The sequence below is a fragment of the Lipotes vexillifer genome, unplaced genomic scaffold (genome assembly GCF_000442215.2).
Source record: "Lipotes vexillifer unplaced genomic scaffold, Lipotes_vexillifer_v1.1 scaffold1549, whole genome shotgun sequence".
Lineage (NCBI taxonomy): Eukaryota > Metazoa > Chordata > Mammalia > Artiodactyla > Lipotidae > Lipotes > Lipotes vexillifer.
This window is the reverse complement of record NW_006771034.1, coordinates 1,444,802-1,456,959: the sequence shown is the minus strand read 5'-3', so window position 1 is coordinate 1,456,959 and position 12,158 is coordinate 1,444,802. Positions and strand designations below refer to the sequence as shown.

Here is a 12,158-nt window from a genome sequence, read left to right as displayed (position 1 = left end):
AGAGGGCGCCCCGCCCCGTCCCCGCGCGTCCCCGCCGAGCCCGCGGCCCCCGGGCCACCCCAGGCCATCCCGGGGCCCCCCGGATCCTCCGCACCCTGCGTCTCCAGCAAGCGCTCTGTCACGCGGGGTAAGCGCAAGGCCGGCAGAGAGTCTATATAAGAACTGCCAACCAGCCAACCAGCCAGATCTACCTTCCTGAGGAGCTCGGCACTGGCAGGCAAGAAGCCGCAGTGGCCAAAAGAAGTCCGTCCCCGGAGAGCCCCACTGTCGGCCAAGCACTCTCCAAACACTCCCTCACACATCTCCAAACAAGAACTTCAAATCAGCTCAAAACCACAGCAGACTCCTTTTAGCTGCGTCCTGAACCCCAGCAGTGGCCATGCATCTATCGGCAAGCATTTATTGAGCACCTACTGACAGGTGTCCTGTCCTGAGCTGGGGGTGCAGCTGTGGACCAGACAGACAGGGATCCCTGTGCGCAGGTGTCGGTGGTTGGAGCCACCCATGCGTTGTCACCCCGGCTCCGAAGTTCCTGGGGCAGTGGGAACAGCCTTTCAGGCGGCCAGGAGCAAACTGAGCCTTGGCCCCAGGAACCTCCAGGGAAATTTCACAGCTGCTGCCTACCAGCTTGGGGGGGGGCGGGTAGTGGGGTGGTGAGCGTGAGACGGGCAATTCCCAAACGACAGTCCTGTGAAAGCACTGGGGAATAAGGTCCAGGCTTGCGGTCTGCAGGCAGGCAACAGAGAAATTCGATTCCTGACCTAGAGATAGAACACATTTTCTCGGACCCCCCTAGTCTTCCTGGGCCAGTCACTTCCACCTGAGCCTCAGCCTGGGGGTTCTCTTGGGGAGGAGGCCACTGAAGGCTCTGGGAAGGGGTCTGTTGGATGTGGCACTTTAGGACGCAGCCCAGCTAGCACAGGCAGAGCTGGCACTCCCCTGCACTACGGGTGCTAGTCTAAACCCACACAGCCACTATGGAAAGTTCTAAAATGTCCATAGCCTTGATGTGTACTTATACTGTGTGAAGTCTCTTCTATGGAGGGGTTCTGAAGTGTAGAAAAGCTTTATGCATAGAAAAGTTCTTTGTAGTTTTACTTAAAATAACTAGAATCTAAATGTCTCAAAGTAGAAAAGTGGTTACATTATGTTACGTATGATAGAATATTATTCTACATACTGGAATGTTTTATGTGGTCATTAAGATAATGTTTACAAATAGTTTGTAATGTTAAGTGAAAAATACAAAACCCTAAATTGTACATACAAGATGCTATGCATTATTTCAAAAGACTGTAAGAAAACACATCATGATGTTAATACTGTGTGCTAGTGATGGGCTTACATGGTATTTATTTTCTTATTTATACGTTCTATGTTTTCCTTTCCTTATTTTTTTGCAATAACTATATTCTTTAATATTTAGGAAAAAATACATAAACTTTATCTGAAAATTCTCTGGATTCTACCCCATCTAGGTCATGCTGTATGAATTTAGTATCTTTTTGCTCACCTTTCTACAAAAGGACTCCACCAGGAAGGAAAAAAATGGATCATTGAAGCAAAAATGTTTGTCCTGTAGAATTTATGTGCTACCCTTTCAGTAATAATCCATAGGCCAGGTAAACATGCATGGACAGTGTGCTCCAGACCAACTGCAGAGACCCCCCTGTCAGGGGATGGGGCGGTCGATGTCTGCCCACCTGTCACCCAGTTACTGTGCAGACTGTGTGTTTGGAAGTGTCTTCAAAAAGGTAAAGTAGGGGGCTTCCCGGGTGGCGCAGTGGTTGAGAGCCCGCCTGCCGATGCAGGGGACACGGGTTCGTGCCCCGGTCTGGGAGGATCCCACGTGCCGTGGAGTGGCTGGGCCCGTGAGCCATGACCGCTGAGTCTGCGTGTCCGGAGCCTGTGCTCCGCAACGGGAGAGGCCACAGCAGTGAGAGGCCCGCGTACCGCAAAAAAAAAAAAAAAAGAAAGAAAGGTAAAGTAGGGACTTCCCTGGTGGCACAGTGGTTAAGAATCCTCAGGTGACACCAGTTTGAGCTCTGGCCCGGGAAGATTCCACAAGCCGTGGAGCACCTAAGCCCATGCGTCACAACTACTGAGCCTGTGCTCCAGAGCCCATGAGCCACAACTACTGAGCCCTCATGCCACAACTACTGAAGCCCATGCACCTAGAGCCCCTTGTGCTCTGCAACAAGAGAAGCCCCTGCTCACCGCAACTAGAGAAAGCCCACGTGCAGCAACGAAGACCCAATGCAGACCCTCCCCCCACCAAAAAAGTAAAGTATTCTGGGAGTGGTGATATTTTTTTGCAGCATGCGGGATCATAGTTCCCCCACCGGGGATCAAACCCATGCCCCCTGCAGTGGAAGCAAGCACAGAGTCCTAATGAGTGGTGATATTCTTATTTCTCTCCCTGGTTCTCTCCATCCCACGTGTGATGAATTATTTTATTGCGGTCATACCGTTGTTGTCATTCCCTATTCGTAATGATAAAACACAATTACGGATAAGAGAGTGTATTTTGCTGCCTTTGGCGAACTTGAAATGGCTTCTTTTCTCTTTCTCTTCCTTCTCCTTTTACTCTTTCATTCTCACCTCTTCCCATCGTACAGGTGTGATTGGTCTTAAACAAACGTAACAACAGAGCGACAAAGTCCTTGGGTCATTTCCCTTTTTTCTCTGGCTCCTCCACCTTCTCCATTCCTTTTGGTCCCCTCACTGGGAACTGTCCCTTGGGAGAGGCGATGGCAAATGTGGGCTCTGCTCCTCTTGGTGGGTTTATCGTCATCTTCCATGAGCTCCCACCTCAATGCAGGTGACATCCAAAGCCAGAGGTCCAGCCGCTTCTCGTTCTTTCTTAGGAAGATCTCAAATCTCAACTCGCAGCTTGGAATTCCTGCTCATGTTTCTAACCCTTTCCACACGCTGCCAGAGAAATAGAGTCCCCGTCACCAGAGAGGACTGTCTTCATTGTAACCCACCCAGGATGCACATACGGAGCCCAGGATCGTGCAGATAGCCCTTTGCCGTTTTCTCTGGCTGCTGTTCCATTGGCATCCAGATGCCCCTGTGTTAGCCTGGGGAACATTCCTTTCCCTTAGGACCCCTTCCTTCTTTCTTGTTGACCTTTACTGCACAGCTTCTGGTATCCCCGAGGGCAGCTCTCACCTGTCAGTGAGAAACACCTGGAAAGCCAGCAACTTTTCCTGAGCAGCCACAGAGCATAACCTGGGTGCCGTAGTATGCGAAAATTCCAATACTTCCTCCTCACAAGAAAGACAAAGAAGAGGAAGGTCATTGAAGTCCCCATCCTGCCCCCGGGGACGGGTGAGGAGGCACAGAATGATGGAAGAGAGCCTGGCCCTGCTGCCCCGGCTGTGGTCCCCCCAGTGCCGCCCCAGCTCCATCGCCATGCCACGCAGATGGCTGGACGTGTTTGCATCTTCTCTACTGGCCATTCAATGCTCGCATCTTTTCTGTCCCCCTTCCTGATTCACTTGGTCACAGGAGGCCAGCTTCAGTTTCCTCCCAGGACTCCTCTTTAGGTGGGAGTCCTGCACACAAGATGCATCCTTCCCAAACGCGGCATTCTCCTAAAACCCTCTTGAGGGCTGATCCTGTTCCAAAAAGAAACCACTTCCAGCCTGCTTGGGGCCCTACCGGCCATTCCAGCTCCCAACCTCATTCCCCGGTGCTCTGCCCCTCTGAGCTCCTGGACCAGCAAACGAGGCACCTCCATTCCCTGGGCACTGCCCATCTTTTCCCCCTGCTCCAGGCCCTTGTTCATGGGGTCGGCCCTCTGCTTCCAGCTTAACAAACCAGAGGTTGATGATTGTCCTGCAGCTGGAGCTCAGGACTTTTTCAAATCCCAGATCTTCAGCAAAGGTCTAAGACTAGGGAATGCTAGTCTTAGACTAGCTGCACCACACGGCATGTGGGATCTTAGTTCCCTGACCAGAGATCAAACCCGTGCCCCCTGCAGTGGAAGTGCAGAGTCTTAACCACTGGACCGCCAGAGAAGTCCCTGTTAGCTTTAATTGTGAATTCGTTTTTAGATTTAAAAAATTGAGAGCTCTTATACTAAATACCTAGACTTTGGCTTCTCTCACAAAACCCAGTGGATTTAGAAACTTATGCCCCTTTCCAGAAAAATGCAGACTCCACATTCTCCCTGACAAGGACACTCAGCAGGCCCCGCTTACGGAATGCCCTGCCTGGTTCTGCAGGACTGAGTTTGTCACTTTTATTCTAGGCCCTTCCCTTCCAGGAAAAATTTCCTGCAATGCCCTTTCTCTGGCTGTTCCTTCACTTTGCACACCTGGGAACTCACTTCCTCATTGACTTGCTTTGGCCTTGCTCAGATGTCGTGTTGCACGTGCTTTTTGGCTGTTTCAGATGTGTACGTTCTGTTTGTCCTTTTAGAGCAATGGTTCTGGATTTTTCAGGATTCCTTTGGGAATCTGAGAAAAGCTATGGCTCTCCCCAACCCTTACCCCAAATGCACACGTGTGCAACGTTTTAGCTACAATTGAGCAGACTTATGGACCCCTGATGTGCTAGATGATTCTTGGCTGCTGTGTTAGGAACTGCTGATTTAGGGCAAGGACTGTCTTTCCCATAAAACAAATTCAACTCTGTGGCATCAATTCTATGGGGCTCTACAGTGCATGGTGCCACTGAGTGTTGCCTGGTGGGTGGACGGCAAGATTGTCCATTAAAATAGTCATTTAAGCTGCCTCTGCCTAGGTCTCGGGGGCACTTGCACCAATTTTTGTCACCCTTGAGTCATTCAAAGAAGACGACGCAGCTGGCTACAGACCCATGGATTCAGGCATCCCAGCTGCCCTTGCATTTGACAAATAACCACAGCCTTCACCTTGTTATGAAAAGAACACAAATCCAATTAAGAAAGTTTTTCCAAAAGAAATAACAGTGTTGATTTCTGCCCCCACCCCCCGCCTCTCTCCACCCCTTTATGTCCTGGAATAATGCTGTGCTGATAGGAACATGGATAAATTAATTACAGCCTGGAATGTTATTTATGGCTAAGAAAGAACACTAAATCTACACATACAGTGTTTGACATTTGAATACAAGCATAGTCCTTATGTTTAAAAAAAAAAAACCTCAATCCGTCCAGTTTACACTGACATATGTCTAATCCTTTTAAATGCTGTGGATTTGAAAATCACGAAGGTAACAATATGCTGGCTGTTCTACTCAGCCAAAGAACAAGGAGACGCAGGAGTGAGATTAGCATCTCTTCAGTTCTTTGCATGTCTGAGATTATTTCAGTGTACCTCCAATTCCTGATAACACAGAAGCACTCTTGTGGCCAAAGTGCCTGAAATGGAAATGCATTGGCAAGCCTGAATTTAAAACCAATGCAGGCAGCCTTTCTGGGAATGTCTGTGAAGGTCACTTTTTTTTAGAAACGGACCATCCACAGCCATTGTCATGGTTTCTGTGTTATTTCAGCCAGGACCTCAGCCTGGAAGTCTGGATTCATGTGGGTTTCTGCAGGTCCTCCACGGGGATTGAAGGAAAAAGTGAAGAAATCAGGGGTGGTGTCCAGCATGACTCAAAAGGGGATGAGAGGAAAAATATTCAAAGGAAATCTTTAGAAAAGCAAATTCCAAAATATTGAGTGGCCAAAAAGTTCGTTTTTAAGTGCAAAATTTGTAAACAGTGAAAAGATTTTGATAACAGTCTTTTGTTTGTTAATTTTTAAAATTGTCATTTATTTTATTTAAAAATTTTTTATTGAAGTAAAGTTGATTTATAATATCGTGTTAGTTTCAGGTGTACAGCACACTGATTCAGTTATATTTATATATTCTTTTTCAGATTCTTTTCCCTTATAGGTAATTACAAAATACTGAGTATAGTCCCCTGTGCTAGACAGTAGGTCCTTGTTGATTGATAACAATCTTGATTTTCAAACTGAATCCTTATTCTAAGTAGTGTCCTAGTTTAAACTCGGATCCCTTTCCTTACAATTTTTCCCAATAAATAAATCTTTTCCGTGGATGACTAGTCAGTTCAATTCAGTATTTATTGAGTTCCTCTATGGGTAGGTTGTAGAGCACCCAATCAAATGTATGTTCAAATTCACCCATCTTGCAGATTAGAGCTAAAATATCCTTTCTCTTGCTAACCTCCCCCATGTCCCCACCAACACACATAAAGACTTTCTGGCAGAAGTGATCTTCTCTCTCTGCTGGGGACCTCTGTGCAGGTTCCAACAGCACCAAGGTGTCACCTATGACTACGCCCTCCACCCCCAACAGTGATCTCATGACTTCATTTCTGAAGGCCTTACCAAAGGCCAGTCTGTACTGACTTTTACCAGGAATCTCACAAGAGTTTCAGGGCTGATATCCTGGCCCAGTCCCGCCCTCTTCATCCATCCTTGCATGGTCCACTTCACCACTCTTCATTTTCTGCCTCACATGTCAGTAATCAATGACCATGTCGGCTGTCCTCCAGCAGTAAGCTCTACCAAGGGACAGGCTCTACCAAGGGACTTGCCTCTCAGTCATCTACTATGACCAGCAAGGAGCTTGGCATGTGGAAAGAGATTCCTAGATATTTCTTGAGTGGAAAACGAGTTGCTCATCTATGCGTGATTTGGGGGACGCCCCTTTCTGGACCAGTCATGGACCAGACCATACCACCTGATGGTGTCTGAGCACGACAGAGCCTCAGTGAACATTTGCTGAATTGAACTGAATTGAATTGAATTTTGGAGCATGGAAATTTGTACTAGAAAGGTAAATGGGAGGAATAAGTGGGAATGACACTATCTAAATTAAAATCCGGTGCCGTGACAGCAGATCGGACATTTTGTCCTCTGATACTCTTCTTGAAATTACAAAATGCTCAAGATATCAAAAGCATTGAAAAATTGGTCAAGGGAATTGTCTTTAATGAATGCCATGATCGTTCAGTGTTCTATTTCTCTTGGCAGCAAGAATGAGTACAAAGTAAAATTGGGATGGACTCTGGGGGAACAGGCTCTGCAGGTAACCAGCTATTCTCTAAACCTGAACTAAAGCACTTGAACTCTCTGTTTCTTGTTTTGCTCATTTGTCACTCGGGGTGATAAGAATACCTGCTCTATCTGACTCATTGCATTGGCATCATGAAGTAAAATACTTTATTTAAACCCCTGTGAGACAAGGCAGTAAATTGAAAATAAGAAAGATAGGGAAGAGTGTTTTGAACAAGGCAGCTCAATGAGCTCTTGCTTTGATCCATCCTTTAGCCTGAACACAAAGCCATGACAGATAAGGTATAAAAATAGAAAGCTAAAAAGAGATATCTGGCTCAACAGAGGCAGAAGAAAACTCCTGGAAGCCTCTGACCCAGGGGCTCTTTGTCTAAAATCAGCAGGGAGTTTGGCTCCTATGGGATAAACCCAAGACACAAACACCCAAGATGGCAGACAAGAACTAAATACATTGCTTAAGTCAAGAACTGGGGTGGGAGCCCCATGGCTTTCCATTGCCTGGAGACCAATATTTTAGAAGAATGAGAGTCTAGGAATGTGGGGCTGGAGACCCAAGCCCCAGCCAAAAACTGAGCCTAGTCACATGCTGGCCACATGATGGCATGGATGTCCCCACAATCACTATAGGACAGAAACCCCAAACTGCCTTTATAAAATCTGGTCCAGGATGAGGTCACAGAGTCCAGGTGAAACCTATCACAAAATGATCATCAGGGAAAAACCCATTGGGTGGGGTGGAAGCAGGTGTGCAGCAAAATGAAAAGAATAAAAACAAAACCCCACTCAAAATGAGCCTAAAAATCAAAACTCTAAAACATGTGAAGAAATATAATATGAAGGACAGTCAAAAATCCTTGACTCATTTTATGAAGCTAGAGCACTCATACCAAACCGGATAAAAAAGGACAAAAAAGGAAAATCACAAGCCAATATCACTTCTGAAAATAGATGCAGAAATGCTAGATACATGGTATATCTCTCCACCTATTTGTATCATCTTTAATTTCTTTCATCAGTGTCTTATAATTTTCTGCATACAGGTCTTTTGTCTCCTTAGGTAGGTTTATTCCTAGATATTTTATTCTTTTTGTTGCAATGGTAAATGGGAGTGTTTTCTTGATTTCACTTTCAGATTTTTCATCATTAGTATATAGGAATGCCAGAGATTTCTGTGCATTAATTTTGTATCCTGCTACTTTACCAAATTCATTGATTAGCTCTAGTAGTTTTCTGGTAGCATCTTTAGGATTCTCTATGTATAGTATCATGTCATCTGCAAACAGTGACAGCTTTACTTCTTCTTTTCCGATTTGGATTCCTTTTATTTCCTTTTCTTCTCTGATTGCTGTGGCTAAAACTTGCAAAACTATGTTGAATAAGAGTGGTGAAAGTGGGCAACCTTGTCTTGTTCCTGATCTTAGTGGAAATGCTTTCAGTTTTTCACCATTGATGATGATCTTGGCTGTGGGTTTGTCATATATGGCCTTTATTATGTTCCCTCTATGCCTACTTTCTGGAAGGTTTTTATGATAAATGGGTGTTGAATTTTGTCGAAAGCTTTCTCTGCATCTATTGAGATGACCATATCGTTTTTCTCCTTCAGTTTGTTAATATGGTGTATCACATTGCTTGATTTGCGTATATTGAAGAATCCTTGCATTCCTGGAATAAACCCCACTTGATCATGGTGTATGATCCTCTTAATGTGCTGTTGGATTTTGTTTGCTAGTATTTTGTTGAGGATTTTTGCATATATGTTCATCAGTGATATTGGCCTGTAGTTTTCTTTCTTTGTGACATCCTTGTCTGGTTTTGGTATCAAGGTGATGGTGGCCTCGTAGAATGAGTTTGGGAGTGTTCCTCCCTCTGCTATATTTTGGAAGAGTTTGAGAAGAATAGGTGTTAGCTCTTCTCTAAATGTTTGATAGAATTCGCCTGTGAAGCCATCTGGTCCTGGGCTTTTGTTTGTTGGAAGATTTTTAATCACAGTTTCAATTTCAGTGCTTGTGATTGGTCTGTTCATATTTTCTATTTCTTCCTGATTCAGTCTTGGCAGTTTGTGCATTTCTAAGAATTTGTCCATTTCTTCCAGATTGTCCATTTTATTGGCATAGAGTTGCTTGTAGTAATCCCTCATGATTTTTTTTATTTCTGCAGTGTCAGTTGTTACTTCTCCTTTTTCATTTCTGATTCTATTGATTTGAGTCTTCTCCCTTTTTTTCTTGATGAGTCTGGCTAATGGTTTATCTATTTTGTTTATCTTCTCAAAGAACCAGCTTTTAGTTTTATTGATCTTTGCTATTGTTTCCTTCATTTCTTTTTCATTTATTTCTGATCTGATTTTTATGATTTCTTTCCTTCTGCTAACTCTGGGGTTTTTTTGTTCTTCTTTCTCTAATTGCTTGAGGTGCAAGGTTAGGTTGTTTATTCGAGATGTTTCCTGCTTCTTAAGGTGGGCTTGTATTGCTATAAACTTCCCTCTTAGAACTGCTTTTGCTGCATCCCATAGGTTTTGGGTCGTTGTATCTCCATTGTCATTTGTTTCTAGGTATTTTTTAATTTCCTCTTTGATTTCTTCAGTGATCACTTCGTTATTAAGTAGTGTATTGTTTAGCCTCCATGTGTTTGTATTTTTTACAGCTCTTTTCCTATAATTGATATCTAGTCTCATGGCGTTGTGGTCGGAAAAGATACTTGATATAATTTCAATTTTCTTAAATTTACCAAGGCTTGATTTGTGACCCAAGATATGATCTATCCTGGAGAATGTTCCATGAGCACTTGAGAAAAATGTGTATTCTGTTGTTTTTGGATGGAGTGTCCTATAAATATCAATTAAGTCCATCCTGTTTAATGTATCATTTAAAGCTTGTGTTTCCTTATTTATTTTCATTTTGGATGATCTGTCCATTGGTGAAAGTGGGGTGTTGAAGTCCCCTACTATGAATGTGTTACTGTCAATTTCCCCTTTTATGGCTGCTAGTTTTTGCCTTATGTATTGAGGTGCTCCTATGTTGGGTGCATAAATATTTACAATTGTTATATCTTCTTCTTGGATCGATCCCTTAATCATTATGTAGTGTCCTTCTTTGTCTCTTCTAATAGTCTTTATTTTAAAGTCTATTTTGTCTGATATGAGAATTGCTACTCAAGTTTCCTTTTGGTTTCCATTTGCATGGAATATCTTTTTCCATCCCCTAACTTTCAGTCTGTATGTGTCTCTAGGTCTGAAGTGGGTCTCTTGTAGACAGCATATATATGGGTCTTGTTTTTGTATCCATCCAGCCAGTCTGTGCCTTTTGGTGGGAGCATTTAATCCATTTACATTTAAAATAATTATCGATATGTATGTTCCTATTCCCATTATCTTAATATACCATGTTCTTGGATTGGAAGAGTCAACATTGTGAAAATGACTCTACTACCCAAATTCCTTTAGCATTTGTTGTAAAGCTGGTTTGGTGGTGCTGAACTCTCTCAGCTTTTGCTTGTCTGTAAAGGTTTTAATTTCTCCATCAAATCTGAATGAGATCCTTGCTGGGTAGAGTAATCTTGGTTGCAGGTTTTTCTCCTTCATCACTTTCAGTATGTCCTGCCACTCCCTTCTGGCTTGTAGAGTTTCTGCTGAGAGATCAGCTGTTAACCTTATGGGGATTCCCTTGTGTGTTATTTGTTGTTTTTCCCTTGCTGCTTTTAATATGCTTTCTTTGTATTTAGTTTTTGACAGTTTGATTAATATGTGTCTTGGCGTATTTCTCCTTGAATTTATCCTGTATGGGACTCTCTGTGCTTCCTGGACTTGATTAACGATTTCCTTTCCCATATTAGGGAAGTTTTCAACTATAATCTCTTCAAATATTTTCTCAGTCCCTTTCTTTTTCTCTTCTTCTTCTGGAACCCCTATAATTCGAATGTTGGTGCGTTTAATGTTGTCCCAGAGGTCTCTGAGACTGTCCTCAGTTCTTTTCATTCTTTTTTCTTTATTCTGCTCTGCAGTAGTTATTTCCACTATTTTATCTTCCAGGTCACTTATCCGTTCTTCTGCCTCATTTATTCTGCTATTGATCCCATCTAGAGTATTTTTCATTTCATTTATTGTGTTGTTCATCATTGTCTGTTTCATCTTTATTTCTTCTAGGTCCTTGTTAACTGCTTCTTGCATTTTGTCCATTCTATTTCCAAGATTTTGGATCATCTTTACTATCATTATTCTGAACTCTTTTTCAGGTAGACTGCCTATTTCCTCTTCATTTGTTAGGTCTGGTGGGTTTTTATCCTGCTCCTTCATCTGCTGTGTGTTTTTCTGTCTTCTCATTTTGCTTATCTTACTGTGATTGGGTTCACCTTTTTGCAGGCTGCAAGTTCGTAGCTCCCGTTGTTTTTGATGTCTGTCTCCAGTGGCTAAGGTTGGTTCAGTGGGTTGTGTAGGCTTCCTGGTGGAGGGGACTAGTGGCTGTGTTGTGGTGTATTCCTTAAAAAACTACAAATAGAGCTACCATATGACCCAGCAATCCCACTACTGGGCATATACCCTGAGAAAACCATAATTCAAAAAGAGTCATGTACCAAAATGTTCATTGCAGCTCTATTTACAATAGCCCAGAGATGGAAACAACCTAAGTGTCCAGCATCGGATAAATGGATAAAGATGTGTCACATATATACAATTGAATACTAGTCAGCCATAAAAAGAAATGAAATTGAGGACACAGACCTACTAGAGAATGGACTTGAGGATATGGGGAGGGGGAAGGGTAAGCTGTGACAAAGTGAGAGAGTGGCATGGAAATATATACACTACCAAACGTAAAATAGATAGCTAGTGGGAAGCAGCTGCATAGCACAGAGAGATCAGCTCGGTGCTTTGTGACCACCTAGAGGGATGGGATAGGGAGGGTGGGAGGGAGGGAGACCCAAGAAGGAAGAGATATGGGAACATATGTATACATATAACTGATTTACTTTGTGATAAAGCAGAAACTAACACACCATTGTAAAGCAATTATACTCCAATAAAGATGTAAAAAATAATAATAATAATTATTGCTATTCAATAATAAAAAGGTAAACAACCCCCCCCCCAACAAAAGAAATGCTAGGTACAGTATTAGCAAACTGAATCCAGTAATTCTAAAATAAG

At 43.3% G+C, this 12,158-nt stretch overlaps 1 pseudogene; it reads left to right on the top strand.

Moving 5' to 3' along the window:
* The first annotated feature begins 3,248 nt into the window (after nucleotides 1-3,248).
* LOC103077944 (ubiquitin-conjugating enzyme E2 G1 pseudogene) overlaps nucleotides 3,249-12,158 on the top strand; it is a 32,205-nt pseudogene continuing 23,295 nt past the window's right edge.